The sequence below is a fragment of the Triticum aestivum genome, chromosome 3A, assembly GCF_018294505.1.
Source record: "Triticum aestivum cultivar Chinese Spring chromosome 3A, IWGSC CS RefSeq v2.1, whole genome shotgun sequence".
In the NCBI taxonomy this organism is placed as follows: Eukaryota; Viridiplantae; Streptophyta; class Magnoliopsida; order Poales; family Poaceae; genus Triticum; species Triticum aestivum.
The window spans coordinates 711,883,789-711,908,480 of NC_057800.1; the positions used below are offsets into that span (position 1 = coordinate 711,883,789).

At 48.9% G+C, this 24,692-nt stretch overlaps 1 pseudogene; it reads right to left on the reverse strand.

Moving 5' to 3' along the window:
- Positions 1 to 564: 564 nt before the first annotated feature.
- Positions 565 to 24,692, reverse strand: part of LOC123059350 (protein LIFEGUARD 2-like) — a 35,391-nt pseudogene continuing 11,263 nt past the window's right edge.

Consider the following 24,692-nt stretch of genomic DNA (forward strand, 5'->3'; position numbering starts at 1 on the left):
GAGCACACAGGGGTTTTGCTCTCGTGCGGTAGTGGTGAACCGGCCGCGCCTCAGTCCCTCTAATCAGTGCTCACATCAAACTTAAGTGGATGAAATCTTCAAGCACCATTCTCTTTGAACGTACATACACTACAAAGTCATTAGCCATTGAACAGTACCGATTCAACGTGTTACCAATGGAAAACACATTCAGTTTGTTCATACTAAATGAGAACGGGCGTCTCTTTGATTTAGTTCTGGCAGAGAATCGGTCTGATTGTGAGTTTATTTCATAGTCCAGGGCAGACGCCATCAAAACGTACGACGGGCCAAGAGACCAATTCATAGGAGCTGGGAAACAATATTGTGCTCGTCCAGATGATATCATATCAGAATTCAGAAACCGTTATAGTAAGAAATGATATCATAAACGCAGCAGCACACCACCAATCCAGCATGTGAACAGCACACCCACCATCCATAGAAAGAACACACACACAGCAGTTTTCTTAAGTTTCCTCTCTTAGCTAGGGATCAACTCAACTAATAAACTACTAACCAACATTTTCACCGTGCAAGCAAGAGCAGCCTATACAATTCTTCAAGTCGAGGTCTCGTGAACAGGGGCAGGGCGATGCGCTTTAGCTGTCACCCGTACTAAACAGGGTCAGCAGGGCCAGGAACAGATTGATGATGTCAAGGTAGAGCGAGACAGCGGCCCAGACATACTCGTCATAGGTGTAACGCTTGATGATGTTGTCCGTGTCATAGACAATGTAGCCACTGAAGATGAGTGCCGCCAGCGCGCCATAGATCATGTGAGAGAGCTTGCCCAGCGGGAAGAAGATCCGTATATTTAGAGAAGCCATCATCAGTATTGATTGATTGTAGAATAGAGAAGCCTGATAAATGGGCATCATATCTGACCTGAACGAACCCAAAGATGAGCAACATGATGAGAGAAGCAAATAAGAAAGGACCAAGGAAGCTGAAGTCCTTGCCCCTCTTTACAGCCCAGAAGGTGTAAGGAGTGAGGCTCAAGCAACCACCGTTGTAAGAATCACAGCCTCCAAAATGACCTTGCATGTGCACATGCCGGAATATTTTATTTTAGCGGTTTCTTTATTTCATAATATAGAACTCGAAAAATTAGCCACTAATTAAATGAACTAATTGCTTTCTTATCATCTCGTACATCTTCCAAATGCAGAGGCCGAGGGTCATCCTCCTTTTCTAAAAAAATCATCTCGTACATCTCTTCTACCACAGAAATTAACTTCCATGTAAATTTGACCAAACAATTAAGTACGTGCATGCTAAATCTGACAAGCACATCACAAATGCTTAACTCAGACAAGCATATCATAAAAGGTGACCAACAGCTACAGTCATAAAAGGTGACCAACTTAGCCCTCAACACAAACCGGGAAAATGCATCAGCTACAGTCACATGGGTTGCCTAACATTTGCATGGCCATGGCAAATTGGCAGCAACTATCCAATTGCCATACATAGTGACTAACAAGCTTACTGGTCATACACATGTAATGAATTGACACAACGAGAGGGGCATTATATTAGAAGACTCAAGAAGAAGCTAGGATCTGCGGGCAAGAACATAATTCATGGTGGGGGAGACAGTTACCGCTAGTGAAGGCACATGTCATGCCCACAGCGAAGCTGATGGCCACTGTGAAAACGCCGAGCAGCAGCAGGTTGACTGGGTGCTTCTGACGATAGCAGTACAATGGGCACAGCACTGCATACAACAAATTAACAAGCATTTTAGCAACGGGCACAGCACTGCAATTCGCAAGCCAACCACGTCCCATTCTAGTCTAGTAAAGCAAAATTATTCACTGCAAAAATCTGCAGTTGTAAGTACAACACATCCATAGTGTCAGAATTAATTCGAGGTACGCGGTCGATCCACCAAGGAACAAGCAATCACAAGACAATGACGACACCGAGATTTGTTAACGAGGTTCGGCGAACTCGCCTACTCCCCGGGGCAATGACTACGGGCGCTCCTCCCCGAGATACCGCAACACCGGCCACCCAGGCGCCGCCACAAGCCGCCAGCACCCCCTTGCGAGCCTGTCGCTATCTAGTCGTCATGGGTTACAACATGGGGTGCCTCCTCATATATAAGAGGCCAAGGATACAACGTGTCCGACTCCGACACTACAAGTATTCGACCCACACTACAACACCAAGTCCAAGCGTAACCCAACTAGTACAAAATATTCGTCACAAAAACACAACAAACTCCACCTTGGAGAATATTCTCCACCACCTTGAATTTGTCCATGTGTCAAACTTCCATGTACTCCGGACTTGTGTTGTCTTCTTCGGAGCTTACTGAGAGCTACTCGACAGTCTGCCCCAGACCCGCCGCCGCCGTGAGACCCCGCTGCTACTCCTGCAACTCCAGTCTTCGTGACTCCACCTGCAATAGTGCTCCCTTGCAGTTTGTAAAGATGTGAAGCCGTCCTCCCTCCAATCATCACGGTCACCTCATCTTTCATGATTCTTATGGTCTTCCTATCCCGATCACAACGGAATACCATACCACCATCATGAAGAACATCGAGCGAAATTAGATTCCTCCTTAGCCCCGGCACATGCCTGACTCCCCGAAGCATCCGCTCAACTCCGTCAAACATCTTGATTTTGATGTCACCTACTCCAGCAACACGATAACCTGTGCCATCGCCCACATAGGCTAAACCAAACTCACCAGACTTGTAGGAAGAGAACCACTCCCTGTTGGGTGTCGCATGAAAAGAGCAAGCCGAATCCAACATCCACGCTTCACCTTTGGTTGACCGTCTGTCTGATACTATGAGGACATCACTACTGTTGTCTGAGTCATCACCATGAGTTGCCTTATTAGCACTTGCCCCACCATTGAGTTCTGGACGGTCCTTTCTCATATGTCCCCACTGCTTACACTTGTGACACTGTATATTCTTTTTCTTTTTCTTGTTCTTCCCAGCCTCATATCCCTTCCGCCACTGCTCACCCTTGACTAGCAAACCTTCACCATGAGAGACTTCCACTGCGTTCTTCTTTCTCATATCATAAGATAGCAATGCCGCAGTAATATCCTCATTCTTGACGGTCACCTTGCCGTGCGTCAACGTAGTGATCAAATGGTCATAGGATGATGGCAATGAACAAAGAAGCAGAATTGCCCTATCCTTGTCGTCAACCGTCGCACCCAAGCGTGCTAGATCCGTCACGACTTGATTAAAGGCGTTCATATACTCCACAAGATCTGACCCCTTGTGACGCCCCGAGACCGATGTGCCAGGTGTCTTCCAGTTATTCACCGACGTTGCCATGTCATTCGCTTGCGTGTTGCATTTCATATCATGTCATCATCCGCATTGCATCTGCATGTTTTCGAAAACTTGCATTCGTCCGGGTTCTCCGAGTTCTTTCAGTTGTCCGTTCTGAGCCCAGACACACTTGCACGCGCCCGCGGCACGTCCGAAATATTATTTTATAAGTGGCCGGAAAATGTTCTCGGAATGGGATGAGAGTTGACGTGTGGTCTTATTATAGTGTAGATAGACCGCCTGTCAAGTTTCATCGCATTCGGAGATCGTTTGATGCCCCAACGGATAACTATAGCGGCATTATAGCCGGTCTAATGTCGGACGTTTTCAGTCTCAGGAAACAGATGCCGGGCCCTCTCTCTCTCTCTTCTCCCCCTCGCAGTCTCGCCACAACCCACCTAGTCCTTCATCCTTCCCCTCTTCGCTTCCGGGGTTGTCCGATGCGACCGCACGGTCCGAAACCCTCTCTGCACAGCGCATCGAACCCCTCACGTGCGCGTCCGAAATTGTCCCGAACCCGACCTGGGCAATCGTCACCGTTGGATCCGGATCATCTCCAAACGTCTACAAAACGTCACCGTTTTCTTATTTGGCCTCCCTAGCTATTTTATTCGCGACCGTCCGATTACGATCGGAGGGGTCCGATAGCCCCTAACTATTTCCATCAGCGTATATAATGGGCAACCCTAGGAATTAGGGATCCTGTCCCATCCTTCCATCCATCCAATCCATCCCCGCCGCCACTCAACTCCTTGATTTGCACGCCCGGCCAACCAGAGCTCCTCTCGATCCAACTCCATCCACCTCACCTGCTGCCTCCTCCCGCAAGCCTCCTACCACCCTGCCTGATCCCCTGCTTGTTTGAACCCCTATCGAGATGCTCCCGCAATGACCCAGCGCCGGCCTCCCGCGCTCAGCCTCCTCCTCGCCAGTGCTTCCCCGTTGAAGGCTCCTGGCCAGCAACAACAGTCACCAGGAACCGCCCATTTCTCCTTCTTCCTTCATTTTTTCCCTGGATCTCTCTCTCCCTCTCAGGTCTTTTCCTCTCGCTGGTTCACAGGGACGAGCGTGATGGAGAGCCAAGCTCCTGATCCAGGTCCTCCCCGCCGCCTCGACGCCCGCAACTGGCCGGATCCGTCAATGCCTTGTCTCCTCCTTCGGGTCTCGACGGCACAGGCCCCGGCGACGCCTCCTGAACCTGTTAATGACGCCAAGTTCCCCGCAGTTGTTGTCGTTCCCCTGCGATGGCGCCTCGGCCTCCTCTGTGCCTGCACTTGAGGCCCCGAGCTCCTCCAGGTCCTCCCCGTATGCTGCTTCCTGCCGTCCTCGACCTCCCCTGTGGTCCACCTCGCCTTGTCATCCCCTGCGCTTCAAGTCCGTTCCGTCGGAGTTCCTCATCGCCGGGAATCGCGTGGACCTTGCCCCTTGCCCGAACCCGCTGCCTGCAGGCCTCGTCTCGGCCGGGTCCGCTGCTGCCGCTGTTTCCCTGTCGAACGAGCAGAGCAGCTCACCCGACCCCTCGCCCATTGACCGATCCGGCTGGGTCACAGCCACCCCAGGCCCGACGCCCCCCTTTCGGCCTCACCTCATCACCGACCGGCCCAAGGCCCGCTGTGAGCAGCTCCCTCAGCCCCTCCTCTCTATTGACCCATCTTGCACTAGTTTCGGCCCACTATGTTTTTTCCCTGGACCTGCGAATTTTGCTATTATCCTGAGACTACAGTTTTATAGAAAACCCCCCAAGCATCATGCATTTAATATCTTAATAACTGTGCATCATATGGAAAAACTTTATATATGAAATATGTTTAGAATTGCATCTAGTTTCATAATATGTCATTTCCATCCTTGTTCAAATTTTTAAAAAAGCTGTTTGTTTAAATTTGCTTAAATAACTTACTAAAACGATTTAATTCATAGCTAAATAACCGTAACTCCGAATTTAATAATCTTTATATGTAAATGGGGTAGAAAAATGCCTAGATTATCATGGTGTGCTTGTTTTGCATGTTTAATAACTCTAAAATTATGTTTAGGGCAGAACAGTACCAAACCTAATATATGCATATGAGGAGTTTCCGGACTTGTTGTTTTGTTGTTCCGGCCTCATTTAAACTTGCCTAGATAGATAGTTTCATTATGCTTCATCTCTTGCCATGTTTATCAACATTTAATATTGTCGGGTACATAAACGAGATTGAACTAAATAACTTGTTGTGGTGTTTCGTCAATATGCAACTCGTTGCATATTGATCTCCACTTAAGTTGTAGGATTGTTTGTGCATTTTGCCATGCCATGCTTCATTAAACCGGACATGCATCATACTTGTTGTGCATCATGCCATGATTATGTGATGGTTGTTTACTATTGTGTTTGCTTCTTTCGGGGTTACTTCTCGCGTTATCTTCGGTTTCGTTCCGGAGTTGTGAGGATCCGTTCGTCTACGACAGTTTGTCTTCTTCATGGACTCGTTCTTCTTCCTTGCGGGATTTCAGGCAAGATGATCATACCCTCGAAATCACTTCTATCTTTGCTTGCTAGTTGCTCGCTCTTTTGCTATGCCTATGCTACGATACCTACCACTTGCTTATCATGCCTCCCATATTGTTGAACCAAGCCTCTAACCCACCTTGTCCTAGCAAACCGTTGTTTGGCTATGTTACCGCTTTGCTCAGCCCCTCTTATAGCGTTGTTAGTTGCAGGTGAAGATTGAAGTATGTTCCTTGTTGGAACATGGAGATGTTGTTCCTTGTTGAAACATGTTTACTTGTTGGGATATCACAATATCTCTTATTTAATTAATGCATCTATATACTTGGTAAAGGGTGGAAGGCTCGGCCTTATGCCTAGTGTTTTGTTCCACTCTTGCCGCCCTAGTTTCCGTCATATCGGTGTTATGTTCCCGGATTTTGCGTTCCTTACGCGGTTGGGTAATAATGGGAACCCCTTGACAGTTCGCCTTGAATAAAACTCCTCCAGCAATGCCCAACCTTGGTTTTACCATTTGCCACCTAGCCTTTTCTTTCCCTTGGGTTCTGCAGACTCAAGGGTCATCATTATTTTAACCGCCCCCCCGGGCCAGTGCTCCTCTGAGTGTTGGTCCACCTGTCGGCTGCCGGTGGCCACCAGGGGCAACTCTGGGCTGGCCTACCCGTACCTAAGACAATCTGAGTGTGCCCTGAGAAAGAGATATGTGCAGCTCCTATCGGGATTTGTCGGCACATTCGGGTGGTGTTGCTGGTTTAGTTTTACCTTGTCGAAATGTCATGTTGCCGGGATTCCGAGACTAATCGGGTCTTCCCGCTAGAAGGAATATCCTTTGTTGACCGTGAGAGCTTGTCATGGGCTAAGTTGGGACACCCCTGCAGGGATTTGAACTTTCGAAAGCCATGCCCGCGGTTATGGGCAGATGGGAATTTGTTAACGTCCAGTTGTAGAAAACTTGAAGTTGACCTTAATTAAAATGCATCAACCGCGTGTGTTACCGTGATGGTCTCTTTCCGGCGGAGTCCGGGAAGTGAACACGGTGTTGGTGTTATGCTTGACGTAGGTTGTTCTAGGATCACTTCTTGATCATAGTTTCTCGACCGTGGTTTTGCCTTCTCTTCTCGCTCTCTTTTGCGAATATGTTAGCCACCATATATGCTAGTCGCTTGCTGCAGCTCCACCTCTTACCTTTACCTTACCCATAAGCTTAAATAGTCTTGATCGCGAGGGTGCGAGATTGTTGAGTCCCTGTGACTCACAGATACTTCCAAAACCAGTTTGCAGGTGCCGATGTTACCGAGCAGGTGACGCAACCAAGCTCAAGGAGGAGCTCGATGAATATCTTGTCCTTTATGTTGTTTCGTTCTAGTTGATCAGTAGTGGAGCCCAGTTGGGGTCGATCGGGGACCTTGTCGCATTTGGGGTTCTTCTTTTATTTTGGCTCCATAGTCGGGCCCTGATTGTACTTGGATGATGTAATGCTTTATTTATGTAATTGTGTAAAGTGGCGATTGTAAGCCAACTATGTATCTCTTTCCCTTATGTATTACATGGGTTGTCTGAAGATTACCTCACTTGCGACATTGCTTTCAATGCGGTTATGCCTCTAAGTCGTGCTTCAACACGTGGGAGATATAGCCGCATCGAGGGCATTACAAGTTGGTATCAGAGCCTTCCCCGACCTTAGGAGCCCCCACTGATTGATCGTTTTTAGCAGCCGAGTTGTGTCTAGAAAAATGTTTTGAGTCATTTAGGAATTATATATCGGAGAGTTTAGGAATTCTTTTTACTTCCCAATCTCCTCATCTCTTTGGAAAGGCATCCTAACGTAGAGTTTTGACTCTTCTCTTCTCAAATTTCACTAAAAAAATTTAGGATCACGCGGGTATCTTGGAATAGTTCCGATGGTTCTGTGACGAGAACATTGTCTTGGTGCCTCCTGTCAGGGGTTCTGTGGAAGTGTCCCGGGGAGTTGAGCTTCGAGGTGTTGTCGTCATAATTTTATCGTTGCAGTTCTGGAATACCTGAGTTTAGTTTGCCGACATTGAAAATCTCTTTTATGCAGTTGTTGGTGAGATAACCTCGACGCCACCCAGTACTGGGGCGGGAGTTCGGGAGTATTGCCATAACTTGTATAACGGATGCTTTTCGAAGGTTGAGGTAGACGATTTTCGAAGGTTTCTTGGTTATGTGTTGAAGGATGGATACAGCTGGATGTAGGATTTGCTAGTTTTGGGTGAGATATTATGCTTCCCCTGTATCCCCAACACCTGATTGCATAACTGGGAAAATTTCGGGAGTTTATAAGTGGGAATTCAAGTAGCTCTTAGGATATCTTTCTGACAGATGTATGATATGAAATTGGGGTTCGACGTCTAGTGGTCCGCCTATTCACAGTTGGTTTTACAGTGGTCTCATTGTGTCTTAAAGAGTCCTTGGCTATGCCGACTCGGGGACGCTTCGTATGTCATGTGCACTGCCTTGTACATGATGGTGCTGTACGATCGAGCCCGTGTAGGCCCCACCACAAAAGCTTCGGACAAAATCTCAGTCATATGTTTGTTCCGGCTTATTCTGCAAGCCAATCCTTTGTTTTGTTTTGAGTTGTGGTATTCGAGTTGCTTCGAAGTCAAGTGTTGATTCCATACCTTCCCCAAATGGTGTTCTCATACTCCAATGTGAATACTAATACTTCTAGATCATCGAGATTGTCATGTCAATCTTTTTAAACTAGTGTGTTTTCTCCTCAAGCGAATCTGTTCTTTTTCAACGTCCGCAAGATCAATTATCAGTTCTTCTCAACGGTGTTCGTTCCATCCATCCCAAATTTTCTTTGTTTTCCCGCCCACCCACCCATTTTTCTTCGACGACTCAGAATTCTTAATCAAGTATCCTTTTATTCATATGAAGTCTCTCCATTCTTTTTCGTCAATGTTCTTATCCGGTGATTCTCAGGAAGATGCTAACGGAGCTTCTAGTTCATCATTCTTCCTTCTCTTTTATCCGATGAATTCAATTCAAGCTTTGCCAATTATATCCTTTCCTCGTTGCAAATACCTTCTCATGCCGGTGCACCTCATATTCAGTCATTTCTTGCTATTCAATTGTTCCGGAGTGCTCAAGATATCTCGAAGATTCGTGTTTCCACTCTGCTTTCGTTCAAGATCTCTCGAGGATGTTCTGTCATTCAAGCCTTTTAATTCAACCTGTGAAATCTCTCTGTTTTAATCATTCTAACGGTGTTTTCTCTTGAGTGGGCCCTAACCCACAGGTTTTTTCCCCAGGATCTTACCTGACTCTTATTATTTTTCCGGAGCTTCTCAAATTCTTTTCTAAAGTTTGACGTAAGAATGATTTTCATCAGTCAGATGTGTTTCTCCAAGATCTCTCAATTTTCTTTTCATCGTTGGCTCAACCTCTTCGCTTTTGATTCTTTCGGAGTGTCTAAACAATTCTTGGTGGTGTTTCTCGTCGTCACTCTCAACATTTGAAGACCGAAGAAGAGCTTTACCTCCATATCTTATCCGTTCTCTCAGAGATTCGTGGTCCTAGTTCGAGGCCATCCTCTCATAATTGTTTGATTGTGGGAATTCTTTTCACTTATCCGGAGCAAATTCAAGAGTCTTCTCAGTTTGATCATCCGGAGCCCATGATCTAAGATTTATTCATTCTCAGCTTTCAGTTGTGGTTCTCTAAATCTTACCGGTGCATCATTCAAGTATTCACTTATCAACTCATGATCTCTTCATTCTCATGTATCTAAATTCTCTCAAGCATCTTCGTTCATTTGCTTAATTCTTCCCGGTGTTTCTTTATCTTCCCTTCGGTCATTTCCAATTCTTACGGTGGCTATTCAGGATTTTTTCTTCCTTGCTATAACATCTAGTTATTCGTTGCCAATCCTAACGGTGGTTCGTGCAAGAGTTCTCGTCATTCGTTATCGTATATATTCATTTGTTCTTCCCAATCCTACCGGTAACTTGTTGAAGACGTTCTCAAGTTATGCTATATCTATCTTAATCCTTTTTACGGGCATAAGTAGTGTGCCAAATCCATTGATTATCATCAATTTAATTGATGAAGGACAATCATAATGTAATTCTTATTCTTGTTTCATCCTAATGATTAATTCTTTATTCCGGAGGCCCTTCAAATTCTTGGTTTCATTTGTTTCATCTTCTATTTTTCCCGGAGTTTCAACCTCTTTCAATTATATTATCATGGAGATCTCTATCTAAATCATTGCGAGGCTTCAATCTTATTCTTTTCATCATTCAATTATTTTGGATCATTCTTTTATTACCGGAGTTCTTCATGAAGGTTCTACATGATGGATTCATCAAGGATTTAATTCCTTCTCCAAGTGTTCATCGACATTCTTTGCTAAGAAGCTCAAGTTTTTCTTTTCATCTTGCTATCCGGAGTGCAATTCTTTCTTCCGTATCATTGGAGGTGGTATTATGTCATTCTTGATAATTTGAGTTCATGTTTCATGATTCACATGTTATTAAGAATGAGGTATTTTAAATCCATCAATCTCGTCATTGGAGTTACCTTGGGTTATATCTCACCTAAAGCTTTCCCTAAGGATTGTTGCTATTTAGGGTGCTCATAAATGACCCAAGTTCTTATTTTATCCTCCCGGTGAGATAGCTTCTCTTATTCTTGTTGATATCAATCCAATCCATTGTTTCCGTTAGTGGCAGAATTTCACCTCATAATTTGAGATGTATTCCATAAGACCATATCAAGCTTATTCTTTTCGTTGTTGGGTTTCCAACAACTCCGTTCGACCACTCTCCTAAGGATGCTTTCCAAGTTCATTTGTGGTAGGAGTTGTCATTTTCTTCTCTGTTCTTTTGTTCTGATGATCTACCTTTGATTATTTCATCTGGAGGCAATGTGATGTTGCTCTTTTCAACCCATCATCTCATTTCGTCAAAGATCATGTTCTTTTAATGCTTATCCATTTAACCGGGGTGTCGTGCCCCTTTTAAAGTTCTTTATACTTATCTAGTCTTGCATCTCTTTTCAATCGGAGTGCTGCCCAAAGTTGTTCTTCTTTGTTTCCTCTTTGCTAATGGAGTGCTTTCAACTTCATTTATCTCTGTTGTATTCTTTTCTCGATATGGCTTAACCTTTTCAAGGTTCTTTGGTTTCACTCGTTTGTCAAAGGAGCAACTTAGTTTTACCTCTTCTCTTGCTCTTCCGTTTTTCCCTCCAGTGCCATTCTAGATCTCGGGACAAGATCCTCTCGTAGTGGTGGAGTGTTGTGACGCCCCGAGACCGATGTGCCAGGTGTCTTCCAGTTATTCGCCGACGTTGCCATGTCATTCGCTTGCGTGTTGCATTTCATATCATGTCATCATCCGCATTGCATCTGCATGTTTTCGAAAACTTGCATTCGTCCGGGTTCTCCGAGTTCTTTCAGTTGTCCGTTCTGAGCCCAGACACACTTGCATGCGCCCGCGGCACGTCCGAAATATTATTTTATAAGTGGCCGGAAAATGTTCTCGGAATGGGATGAGAGTTGACGTGTGGTCTTATTATAGTGTAGATAGCCGCCTGTCAAGTTTCATCGCATTCGGAGATCGTTTGATGCCCCAACGGATAACTATAGCGACATTATAGCCGGTCTAACCTCGGATGTTTTCGGTCTCCGGAAACATATGTCGGGCCCTCTCTCTCTCTTCTCCCCCTCGCAGTATCGCCACAGCCCACCTAGTCCTTCCTCCTTCCGCTCTTCGCTTCCGGGGTTGTCCGATGCGACCGCACGGTCCGAAACCCTCTCTGCACAGCGCATCGAACCCCTCACGTGCGCGGCCGAAATTGTCCCGAACCCGACCTAGGCAATCGTCACCGTTGGATCCGGATCATCTCCAAACGTCTACAAAACGTCACCGTTTTCTTATTTGGCCTCCCTAGCTATTTTATTCGCGACCGTCCGATTACGATCGGAGGGGTCCGATAGCCCCTAACTATTTCCACCAGCGTATATAATGGGCAACCCTAGGAATTAGGGATCCTGTCCCATCCTTCCATCCATCCAATCCATCCCCGCCGCCACTCAACTCCTTGATTTGCACGCCCGGCCAACCAGAGCCCCTCTCGATCCAACTCCATCCACCTCACCTGCTGCCTCCTCCCGCAAGCCTCCTACCACCCCGCCTGATCCCCTGCTCGTTTGAACCCCTATCGAGATGCTCCCGCAACGACCCAGCACCGGCCTCCCGCGCTTAGCCTCCTCCTCGCCGGTGCTTCCCCATTGAAGGCTCCTGGCCAGCAACAACAGTCACCAGGAATCGTCCGTTTCTCCTTCTCCCTTCATTTTTTCCCTGGATCTCTCTCTCCCTCTCAGGTCTTTTCCTCTCGCTGGTTCACAGGGACGAGCGTGATGGAGAGCCAAGCTCCCGATCCAGGTCCTCTCCGCTGCCTCGACGCCCGCAACTGGCCGGATCTGTCAATGCCTCGTCTCCTCCTTCGGGTCTCGACGGCACAGGCCCCGGCGACGCCTCCTGAACCTGTTAATGACGCCAAGTTCCCCGCCGCTGTTGCCGTTCCCCTGCGATGGCGCCTCGGCCTCCTCTGTGCCTGCACTTGAGGCCCCGAGCTCCTCCAGGTCCTCCCCGTTCGCTGCTCCCTGCCGTCCTCGACCTCCCCTGCGGTCCACCTCACCTTGTCGTCCCCTGCGCTTGAAGTCCGTTCCGCCGGAGTTCCTCGTCGCCGGGAATCGCCTTCCTGACCCTCGGACTGGCAGGATCCACCGCGCTCGCGTGGACCTTGCCCCTTGCCCGAACCCACCGCCTGCAGGCCTCGTCTCGGCCAGGTCCGCTGCTGCCGCTGTTTCCCTGTCGAACGAGCAGAGCAGCTCGCCCGACCCCTCGCCCATTGACCGATCCGGCTGGATCACAGCCACCCCAGGCCCGACGCCCCCCTTTCGGCCTCACCTCATCACCGACCGGCCCAAGGCCCGCTGTGAGCAGCTCCCTCAGCCCCTCCTCTCTATTGACCCATCTTGCACTAGTTTCGGCCCACTATGTTTTTTCCCTGGACCTGCGAATTTTGCTATTATCCTGAGACTGAAGTTTTGTAGAAAACCCCCCAAGCATCATGCATTTAATATCTTAATAACTGTGCATCATATGGAAAAACTTTATATATGAAATATGTTTAGAATTGCATCTAGTTTCATAATATGTCATTTCCATCCTTGTTCAAATTTTTAAAGAAGATGTTTGTTTAAATTTTCTTAAATAACTTGCTAAAATGATTTAATTCATAGCTAAATAACCGTAACTCCGAATTTAATAATCTTTATATGTAAATGGGGTAGAAAAATGCCTAGATTATCATGGAGTGCTTGTTTTGCATGTTTAATAACTCTGAAATTATGTTTAGGGCAGAACAGTACCAAACCTAATATATGCATATGAGGAGTTTCCCGACTTGTTGTTTTGTTGTTCCAGCCTCATTTAAACTTGCCTAGATAGATAGTTTCATTATGCTTCATCTCTTGCCATGTTTATCAACATTTAATATTGTCGGGTACATAAACGAGATTGAACTAAATAACTTGTTGTGGTGTTTCGTCAATATGCAACTCGTTGCATATTGATCTCCACTTAAGTTGTAGGATTGTTTGTGCATTTTGCCATGCCATGCTTCATTAAACCGGACATGCGTCATACTTGTTGTGCATCATGCCATGATTATGTGATGGTTGTTTACTATTGTGTTTGCTTCTTTCGGGGTTACTTCTCGCGTTATCTTCGGTTTCGTTCCGGAGTTGTGAGGATCCGTTCATCTACGTCCGTTTGTCTTCTTCATGGACTCATTCTTCTTCCTTGCGGGATTTCAGGCAAGATGATCATACCCTCGAAATCACTTCTATCTTTGCTTGCTAGTTGCTCGCTCTTTTGCTATGCCTATGCTGCGATACCTACCACTTGCTTATCATGCCTCCCATATTGTTGAACCAAGCCTCTAACCCACCTTGTCCTAGCAAACCGTTGTTTGGCTATGTTACCGCTTTGCTCTGCCCCTCTTATAGTGTTGTTAGTTGCAGGTGAAGATTGAAGTATGTTCCTTGTTGGAACATGGAGATGTTATTCCTTGTTGGAACATGTTTACTTGTTGGGATATCACAATATCTCTTATTTAATTAATGCATCTATATACTTGGTAAAGGGTGGAAGGCTCGGCCTTATGCCTGGTGTTTTGTTCCACTCTTGCCGCCCTAGTTTCTGAGGAAAATATGCCCTAGAGGCAATAATAAAGTTATTATTTATTTCCTTATATCATGATAAATGTTTATTATTCATGCTAGAATTGTTTTAACCGGAAACATAATACATGTGTGAATACATAGACAAACAGAGTGTCACTAGTATGCCTCTACTTGACTAGCTCGTTAATCAAAGATGGTTATGTTTCCTAACCATAAACAAAGAGTTGTTATTTGATTAATGGGATCACATCATTAGTTGAATGATCTGATTGACATGACCCATTTCCATTAGCTTAGCACCCGATCATTTAGTATGTTGCTATTGCTTTCTTCATGACTTATACATGTTCCTATGACTATGAGATTATGCAACTCCCGTTTACCGGAGGAACACTTTGTGTGCTACCAAACATCACAACGTAACTGGGTGATTATAAAGGAGCTCTACAGGTGTCTCCAAAGGTACATGTTGGGTTGGCGTATTTCGAGATTAGGATTTGTCACTCCGTTTGACGGAGAGGTATCTCTGGGCCCTCTCAGTAATACACATCACATAAGCCTTGCAAGCATTGCAACTAATGTGTTAGTTGTGAGATGATGTATTACGGAACGAGTAAAGAGACTTGCCGGTAACGAGATTGAACTAGGTATTGGATACCGACGATCGAATCTCGGGCAAGTAACATACCGATGACAAAGGGAACAACGTATGTAGTTATGCGGTCTGACCAATAAAGATCTTCGTAGTATGTAGGAGCCAATATGGGCATCCAGGTCCCGCTATTGGTTATTGACCGGAGACATGTCTCGGTCATGTCTACATTGTTCTCGAACCGTAGGGTCTGCACGCTTAAAGTTACGATGACAGTTTCATTATGAGTTTATGTATTTTGATGTATCGAAGGTTGTTCGGAGTCCCGGATGTGATCACGGACATGATGAGGAGTCTCGAAATGGTCGAGACATAAAGATTGATATATTGGACGGCTATATTCAGACACCGGAAGTGTTCCGGGGAAGTTTCGGATAAAACCAGAGAACCGGGGGGTTACCGGAACCCCCCCCCCAGGGGGGGGGGGTTAATGGGCCTCATGGGCCTAAAGTGGAGAAGAGGAAAGGCAGCCAGGGCAGGTCGCGCGCCCCCTCTCCCCCTAGTCCGAATTGGACAAGGAGGGAGGGGCGGCGCCCCCCCCTTTCCTTCCTCTCCTCTCTTCCTTCCTTCCCCCTCTCCTACTTGGACAAGGAAAGGGAGGGGAGTCCTACTCCCGGTAGGAGTAGGACTCCTCCTGCGCGCCTCCTACTAGGGCCGGCCGCACCCCTCCTTGGCTCCTTTATATACGGGGGCAGGGGGGCACCCTAGGACACACAAGTTGATCTTCGTGATCGTTCCTTAGCCATGTGTGGTGCCCCCCTCCATGATATTACACCTCGACCATATTGTAGCGGTGCTTAGGCGAAGCCCTGCGATGTTTAAACATCAAGATCGTCACCATGCCGTCGTGCTGACGAAACTCCTCCCCGAAGCTTTGCTGGATCGGAGCCCAGGGTGCGTCATCGAGCTGTACGTGTGTCAAGAACTCGGAGGTGCCGGAGTAACGGTGCTTGGATCGGTTGGACCGGGAAGACGTACGACTACTTCCTCTACGTTGCGTCAACGCTTCCGCTTCGGTCTACGAGGGTACGTAGACAACACTCTCCCCTCTTGTTGCTATGCATCACCATGATCTTGCGTGTGAGTAGGAAATTTTTTGAAATTACTATGTTCCCCAACAGTTTCCGTCATATCGGTGTTATGTTCCCGGATTTTGCGTTTCTTACGCGGTTGGGTAATAATGGGAACCCCTTGACAGTTCGCCTTGAATAAAACTCCTCCAGCAATGTCCAACCTTGGTTTTACCATTTGCCACCTAGCCTTTTCTTTCCCTTGGGTTCTGCAGACTCAAGGGTCATCATTATTTTAACCCCCCCCCCCCCGGGCCAGTGCTCCTCTGAGTGTTGGTCCACCTGTCAGCTGCCGGTGTCGTGGTTCCGACTCTGACAGTGATGTAGGGGGGTGAGTATGGAGAGGCTAGATCCTAGCTATTGGGAAGTTGTTACACGCGAGGTTTACAAGTTCAGGCCCTTCTCGGAGGAAGTAATAGCCCTACGTCTCGGGGCCCGAAGGCAGTCGACTGGATTATGCGTGTATGGATTACAGGGGTGCGAACCCTTGTCTCGGAGGAGGGGGGTGGCTTATATAGAGTGTGCCAGGACCCCGGTCAGCCTACGTTACAAAGGGTTCAATGTACATTAAGACGGGGCGTTACTGGTAATGCTGGTAATAAAGTGCTATGATGACCATAAAAGCTATTTAATGTCCGACCGTTAGCATGCAGAGTGACTTTAGGTCTCCTGGCCGTCGAGTGGTTGGATCTTGGTCGAGTGATTGCTTCTCGGTCGAGTGTCTTCGAGTCTGTCGAGTGGAACACCTTCAAGTCAATTGAAAGGTGATTTCTTCTAGAGATGTCCTTGGGTAGGGCAGTTAGGACAGGTCCATGACCCTACCCTAGGTACATAGCTTCATCATTAGCCCCCGAATGGATCGAGGTTTGAGTGGGGAAGGAGTTGAGGACCTCTCCGACTCGTTTTTCATGCCGTGAGCATATCTTGCTCCGGATCAATGGACCTGAGTGATGACAGCAACTTCCTTTTTAGTCGCCTTGATCCATTCTTAATTCTTCGTGGAGTGAATATCTTTACTTGCGACATGCCGAGTGTTGGCGCGAGTGGGATACTCTGTTTTTGGCAAGTGGTTCTGCGGCCCGCGGATCTCACGGGATTCGGATTTTGGGAAGCGCGCGGGACGGGAGCAGCCGCAGTAATCGGGAGTGATAAAGCGAAAACTCCTCGATCCTCGTGTCGCCTTTTTCGCCACGTATTGCACGCGCGTCTGCTGCGGGATTTGACTGGACTGCCTGGGCCTACCAGTCAGCCACTTGGGAGCGGCCCCTTATAAGTTGCCGGCTCGGGGTTTCCAAGCCGTGCGCTTCTCTTCTTCTTCCTTCTTCTTCTCTCCCTTCGCCAGCCCTCCCGTGACCTTCGGCCGTACCCTAGCGCCGTTAGCCCGTGTGAGACCTTGCCGGCGACGATGGTGAAGGGCAAGACCACTGCTTTGGAGCGTGCGAAGAAGGTGGCGGCGGCGGGGAAAGGAAAGAGGTCTGCATGAGGCGGATCTTCCTCCCGGACCGCCCTGCCCAAGGGTTGGATTCAGGGCGACTGGATGCCATCGGTGCTCCGGCAGGAGGATCTCAACGACATGGTCGAGGGAGGAGCCGTTCCCCACGAGGCTGCGCGTCTCCCGGGGGGGAGATCGAACCTCAACCCCGCGACGGTGAGTGCGTGCTCCTCGCCACCCACATCGACCGAGGGTTTTCTCTGCCTCCCCATCCATTCTTTCGGAGTTTCTTGAATTTCTTCGGAGCGCAGCTCCATCACTTTACCCCCAACTCCATAGTCTATCTTGCCGCGTTCATTTCCATGTGCGAGGCCTTCCTGGGTTGCCGTCCGCATTGGGGGCTTTTCAAGCATATCTTTACTTGCCGCTCTCAGTCGGTAAAAAAGGCCAAGTCGAGTGATGAGAAGACGCAAGTGATCCAGCTATGCGGGGGCCTGGCGATCCAGACGAGGGGGAAGAGCTGTTTCCCCTCTATCACCTTCCCAGAGTCGGTCCGCGGCTGGCAGTCGACCTGGTTCTACTGCCAGGACCAGGCGACCCCCGGACAGTCGACCGGTCTTCCTCCTTTTTCCCTCGACCGAGCCGAGAAGCCTGTCTCTCTGAAAGTCACGCCGGAGGAAAGGGCCCAAGTCAAGGTATTGGCGGGTCGAGTGGTTGAGCTTGTCCGTGAGGGGTGACTGGGATGGACCTGTTGGAGGTCTTTCTCCAGAGGCGCATCCAACCGCTCCAGGCGCGAGACCACCCGATGTGGCTGTATTCTGGCCTTGACGACACCACTCGGATCCACCCGGAGGAGGTCACCGAGGAGATGCTGGAGGGGTGGCTGTCAAGCATCACGGGGAACAAAGACAACCCCCGAGGAGCCAGAAGGGTAATTCCACTCGACAACTCATATGAGGTGGATTAGGTATGTCTTTGTGTCGGATATCTGACCTTCTGTATTGGTCTTCTTTGGGTAAGTCGATTGACTTTCGTCCTGTCTGTTGTCTCCCAGGCGACCACTGAGATGTACTCGACGCCCAACGGGGCACAAGGGTCAACTGAGGAAGGTGAGGGGAGCGGAGGTGAGAGCGGGGACGACCAGGGCGAGTGGGAGTCCGACGGCGAGGGAGAGGAAGGCGACGACACCTTCTCCAGCGAAGAGGAGGAGGAGGCTGAACCCTCCCGCCTGGAGGGGCGCTCCAAGCTCACCCACGATCCAGCGCAGGAACATGGCAAGGCGACTGCTCCTGTTGGGCAGTCGTCGAAACACCCTCGGACCTCTTCTCCTCCGCCGACCGGGAAGGCTCCCAAGCACCCACGAGCGATGCCATCCAAGTCGCCCAAGGCCTTGCCCAAGATGAAGATAGTTGTTCCCACCATTTCCGGGTAACAATAACACTTGCTTTCTTTTGTTGACTGTGGACGGATCCTTGGTCGATTCACTGGGCCAACTGACTAACTTTCGAGATTTGCAGTGGTGCAACTTCTGAGGTCTCCGCCAGGAACGATGACCAAGAGATGGAGGACGCTGTCACCTCCAACCCTGGTATGATCACTGACATCCTGCTTTCGAGTCGACTAAAACTTTATTGCGACTCTGGTCGATTGAATGTTTTCCTTGCAGCTCCTCCTCATGTTATTGACCTCTCGGACGACGACGACAACGAACCACTGAGGGTGAAGAGGAAGAAGAAGGCGTTGGCTGGCAAGACTCCGCAATCCACTCCGGCGCCTGAGGTCGTAGTTCGGGACAATGGCGAACCCACTCGGGCGTCCGTGACTTTCGCTGTTCCTCTGACGAGTGTGCGGCCTTCAGCGTCGACTGCGGATCCGTCTTCGCTTTTTGCTGCGTACCCCGTCCCTGAGGACCAAGCGGCTGCTGCGAAGGAGGCTGTACGCCAGGCTGGAATCATGATGGAACAGGTGAAAGTGGCTCGGGAGGCTTGCCAGGCGGCTTACGACGCAAGCTCGGCTCTTCAGCAGTCGACTTCAACACTTGGTCTGTTTCGATATGTCCTTTGAAGAATCTCTTTTCTGAAGATCTTTAAGTTTGTACACCCACTGGGTGTGTTTGCCAATTCTTGGACGAGTGGGGGCACGCTAAGTGCACCCATTGGGTGTAGTCCCCGAGACTACGGTGGACTGCTGGCAGTCGACTGTAGTCTTTAAATTGAGTCGTTGTAGTTGAGTTTCTTTGCTCTGTCTGATCGGGTCATGTCGAATGGAACGGTATCCTGTCGACTGCGGGCAGTCGACGTCTTTCTCTCTTCTTCTTTTTTTACTGTGGGGGCACGCTGAGTACACCCACTGGGTGTAGTCCCCGAGGCTGCTGTCGAATGTTTCGCTTCGGCTGTAGTCTTAGAAACTCCATTATTGTCTCTTAGCTGCTCGGAAGCAACTTGTCTTGGACTCGACTTCAGGGGTCGGTCGGGTGGGATAGGAACCGATGGGGGCACGCTAAGTGCACCCACTGGGTGTAGTCCCCGAGACTATGGTGGACTGCTGGCAGTCGACCTTAGTCTTAGTATTTATTGCCTTTGTTGCTCTTTTTTTTACTGAAATTGTAACTCCTCCCCTTTGACTTCAGAAATCTTGTGATCTTGGAACCCGCTTGGCTGATTTGGAGAAGCAGCAAATTCAAATGAACCTTGATTTGGAGCTGGCTAGGACAGAGCTACAGAAGGTCAGAGACGGCGACGCAGGTAAGACGCCTTTGTCGACTGGTTAGTTTTTAGGCTTGAGTATCTTTTCGCTTTCTCCGACTCAACCATCATTTTTTGCAGAAAAACTGAAAGAAGCTCTGGCGAAGAAGGATCAGGACTTGGCTGCTGCCCGTAAGGAGGCTGATGACAAGACCGCTCTGGCCGCACAGAAGCTGGCTTCGGTCGACCAATTAGAAGGAGAGAATACCAAGTTGAAGACCGCTCTGAATGAAGCCAACAGGGAGTGTTCGTGTTGGAAGAAGGAGAACCTCACCCTGAACGAGAAGATGGAAGGCGTTGCTCGCAGGAGGGACGACCTGGAGAGCTACTTGAGGAGCTTTGCCAAGAAGTTGTACATCAAGCTCGAAGGTGCACACTCAGTTCCGACTGGGTTTTTTTTTGTCGACTCAGTTTTACGAAATTTGACTTATCCTTGGGTCGTGTATGCAGAACTTTGCCAGAACTTTGAAGAGGAGACTGGGCAGATCGAAACAGGTTTGGATCCAATCAACTCTCCGGTGAAAGATGAAGCTGCCATGAACCTGCTCCGACTGGAATCTCGTGTTGACGGTGTCGTGGATTACTTGGCTCGACTAAAGGTTGCCATGACGCGGATCGACCCGACGCTTTGGCCAGAGTCTTCGCTCCAGAATGATCTCGAGTCTCTGATGACTCGACTCAATGGAATCCCTGACCGAGTGCAGGAGTGGAAGAAGTCTTCAGCTTGGTGTGGCGCTGACGTGGCTCTGTCTCTGGTCCGCGTCCATTGCAAGGAGGTGCGGGAGGAGAAGCTGGCCGCCATCCAAGTCGCCAACACGAGGAAGCACAACTTCCAGGACTTCATGGAGACATTTATTGCTGTTGCTACCCGTATCGCAGATGGGATCAGACTTGGATGAGTTTGTCGCCCCTGCCAGTCCTCCTCCTCCTGAGGAATGAAAAAAACTTGCCTCGGAATGCCGAGTGTATTTTGTAATCCGTTAAACTCTGCCTTAAATTTGCCTCGGAATGCCAAGTGGAAGTGTAACTGTTAAACTCTACCGAGCCGGGGGCTCGAGTACTTTGATCTGAGGTCTCTGGGACCTTTTAGGCTTTATTTGAATCTCTTTGTGGATGACCCGTCGAGTGGAATTTGGTCTTCACTCGAAATAACTTTGTGTCTGTGGTGCAGCTCCGAAGGAGAAGGTAGTAGTCGACCTGCCATCGTCGTCCTTGGGAAATGAGGTGTGTTTCATACTTAGGCGAGCGCTGGGCTGCAGCTAAGCCTCCGAGCGGGAGGTTTGCTCTCGCTCGGTAGGATTTCGAACTTAGGCGAGTGCTGACTGCAGCTAAGTCTCTTTGCAGGAGAACTTAGGCAAGTGCTGGACTGCAGCTAAGCCCCCCCCCCCCCGGAGTGGGAGGTTTGCTCTCCACTCGGTAGGATTTTTCAAACTTAGGCGAGTGCTGACTGTAGCTAAGTCTCTTTGTAGGAGAACTCAGGCGAGTGCAGAACTGCAGCTAAGCCCCCGAGTGGGAGGTTTGCTCTCCACTCGGTAGGATTTTTCAAACTTAGGCGAGTGCTGACTGCAGCTAAATCTCTTCGCAGGAGAACTTAGGCGAGTGCTGGACTGCAGCTAAGCTCCTGAGTGGGAGGTTTGCTCTCCACTCGGTAGGATTTTTCAAACTCAGGCCAGTGCTGACTGCAGCTAAGTTTCTTCGTAGGAGAACTTAGGCAAGTGCTGGACTGCAGCTAAGCCCCGAGTGGGAGGTTTGCTCTCCACTCGGTAGGATTTTTCAAACTTAGGCGAGTGCTGACTGCAGCTAAGTTTCTTCGTAGGAAACTTAGGCGAGTGCTGGACTGCAGCTAAGCCCCCGAGTGGGAGGTTTGCTCTCCACTCGGTAGGATTTTTCAAACTTAGGCGAGTGCTGACTGCAGCTAAATCTCTTCGCAGGAGAACTTAGGCGAGTGCTGGACTGCAGCTAAGCTCCCGAGTGGGAGGTTTGCTCTCCACTCGGTAGGATTTTTCAAACTTAGGCGAGTGCTGACTGCAGCTAAATCTCTTCGCAGGAGAACTTAGGCGAGTGCTGGACTGCAGCTAAGCTCCTGAGTGGGAGGTTTGCTCTCCACTCGGTAGGATTTTTCAAACTCAGGCGAGTGCTGACTGCAGCTAAGTTTCTTCATAGGAGAACTTAGGCAAGTGCTGGACTGCAGCTAAGCCCCCGAGTGGGAGGTTTGCTCTCCACTCGGTAGGATTTTTCAAACTTAGGCGAGTGCTGACTGCAGCTAAGTCTCTTTGCAGGAGAACTTAGGCAAGTGCTGGACTGCAGCTAAGCCCCCCCCCCCCCCGGAGTGGGAGGTTTGCTCTCCACTCGGTAGGATTTTTCAAACTTAGGCGAGTGCTGACTGTAGCTAAGTCTCTTTGTAGGAGAACTCAGGCGAGTGCAGAACTGCAGCTAAGCCCCCGAGTGGGAGGTTTGCTCTCCACTCGGTAGGATTTTTCAAACTTAGGCGAGTGCTGACTGCAGCTAAGTTTCTTCGTAGGAGAACTTAGGCGAGTGCTGGACTGCAGCTAAGCCCCCGAGTGGGAGGTTTGCTCTCCACTCGGTAGGATTTTTCAAACTTAGGCGAGTGCTAACTGCAGCTAAGTCTCTTTGTAGGAGAACTTAGGCGAGTGCTGGACTGCAGCTAAGCCCCCGAGTGGGAGGTTTGCCCTCCACTCGGTAGGATTTTTTTTCTGAACTTAGGCGAAACGGATTCGCGACTAGGTCACCCACTGGGGGTTTTCGTATGTAAACAAAAGTAACAGCAATCATTGGAACACTCTTGTCTTTGATAAAAATGAACTATGGAAGTTTCTCTTATTACATCTTTATAGGAAGGAACTTAAGTGTAAAAGTGGCGGAGCAGCTCCGCGTTCCAAGCTCGCGGCTCATCGATCTGGCGATCAACATTGTAGAGGTGATACGCTCCGTTGTGGAGGACTCTGGTGATGATGAAGGGGCCTTCCCAAGTAGGAGCAAGCTTGTGTGGTTTCTGTTGATCCACTCGGAGGACCAAATCTCCTTCTTAGAAGGCTCGACTCTTCACATGTCGGGCATGGAATCGACGCAAGTCTTGCTGATAAATGGTTGATCTAATCATGGCCATCTCTCTTTCTTCTTCCAGGAGGTCTACTGCATCTTGCCGAGCCTGTTCTGCTTCATCTTCGGTGTAAAGCTCGACTCGGGGAGCGTTGTGAAGGAGATCACTTGGCAGAACGACTTCGGCTCCATAAACAAGAAAGAATGGGGTTCTTCCAGTCGACCGGTTAGGGGTGGTCCTTAATCCCCATAGAACTGATGGAAGCTCGTCAACCCAGGCACCTGCCGCGTGCTTGAGATCACGCATTAGTCGAGGTTTTAGTCCTTTGAGGATCAGACCATTTGCTCTTTCAGCTTGTCCATTCGACTGGGGATGGGCGACTGATGCATAGTCGACTCGAGTGCCTTGAGAGGCGCAAAAGGCTCTGAACAAGTCTGAATCGAAGTTTGACCCATTGTCAATGATGATGCTGTGAGGGACTCCATATCTGAATGTTAGTCCTCTGACGAAACTAATAGCAGTGCAAGCATCGAGGTTCTTGATGGGTTTAGATTCAATCCATTTGGTAAACTTGTCGACTGCCACAAGCACATGGGTGAAACCGCTCCTGCCTGTTCTCAGAGGACCGACCATGTCCAGTCCCCAGACAGCGAAGGGCCAGACGAGTGGAATGGTCTTCAGGGCTGATGCGGGCTTGCGTGACATGTTGGAGTAGAACTGACACCCCTCACACTTGTCGACTATCTCCTTTGCCATCTCATTTGCTCTTGGCCTGTAAAATCCCGCTCGGTATGCTTTGGCCACAATGGTCCGAGAGGACGCATGGTGACCACAGGTCCCCGAGTGGATCTCATCAAGGATCATCTGACCTTCTTCCGGTGTTATGCACTTCTGACCGATTCCAGTCGCGCTTTCTCTGTACAACTGTCCTTTTATGACTGTGAAGGCCTTGGATCGACGGACGATCTGTCGAGCCTCTTCTTCGTCTTCCGGGAGTTCTTTTCTTAGGATATACGTGATGTACGGTACCGTCCAGTCGGGAGTGATCGCCAAGACTTCCATGATTAGGTCGACCACGGCAGGAACTTCGACTTCAGTCGGATCTGTGGCACTTTTCGGCTGCGGGGTTTCTTCTGTGAAGGGATCTTCTTGGACTGACGGCGAGTGGATGTGTTCCAGGAACACGTTGCTGGGAATGGCTTCCCTCTTGGAGCCTATCTTTGCCAGATCATCAGCTGCCTGATTTTTCAGTCGGGGAATGTGATGAAGCTCCAACCCCTCAAATTTCTTTTCTAGCTTTCTTACTGCGTTGCAGTAACCGGTCATAGCCGGACTTCTGACGTCCCACTCCTTCATCACTTGATTAACCACTAAATCCGAATCGCCATAGACCATGAGGCGACGGACGCCGAGTGAAATGGCCATGCGCAACCCATACAAAAGTGCTTCATACTCTGCTTCATTATTGGAGGAATCAAAGTGAATCTGGAGAACATATCTGAGCTTATCTCCTCGGGGGGAGACTAAGACTACTCCCGCGCCGGAACCATTAAGCATCTTAGATCCATCGAAGAACATGGTCCAGTGCTCCGAGTGAACCTGAGTCGAAAGTTGCTGTTCAATCCACTCGGCGATGAAATCTGCGATTGCTTGGGACTTGATAGCCTTCTTTGCCTCAAACTTGATATCTAAGGG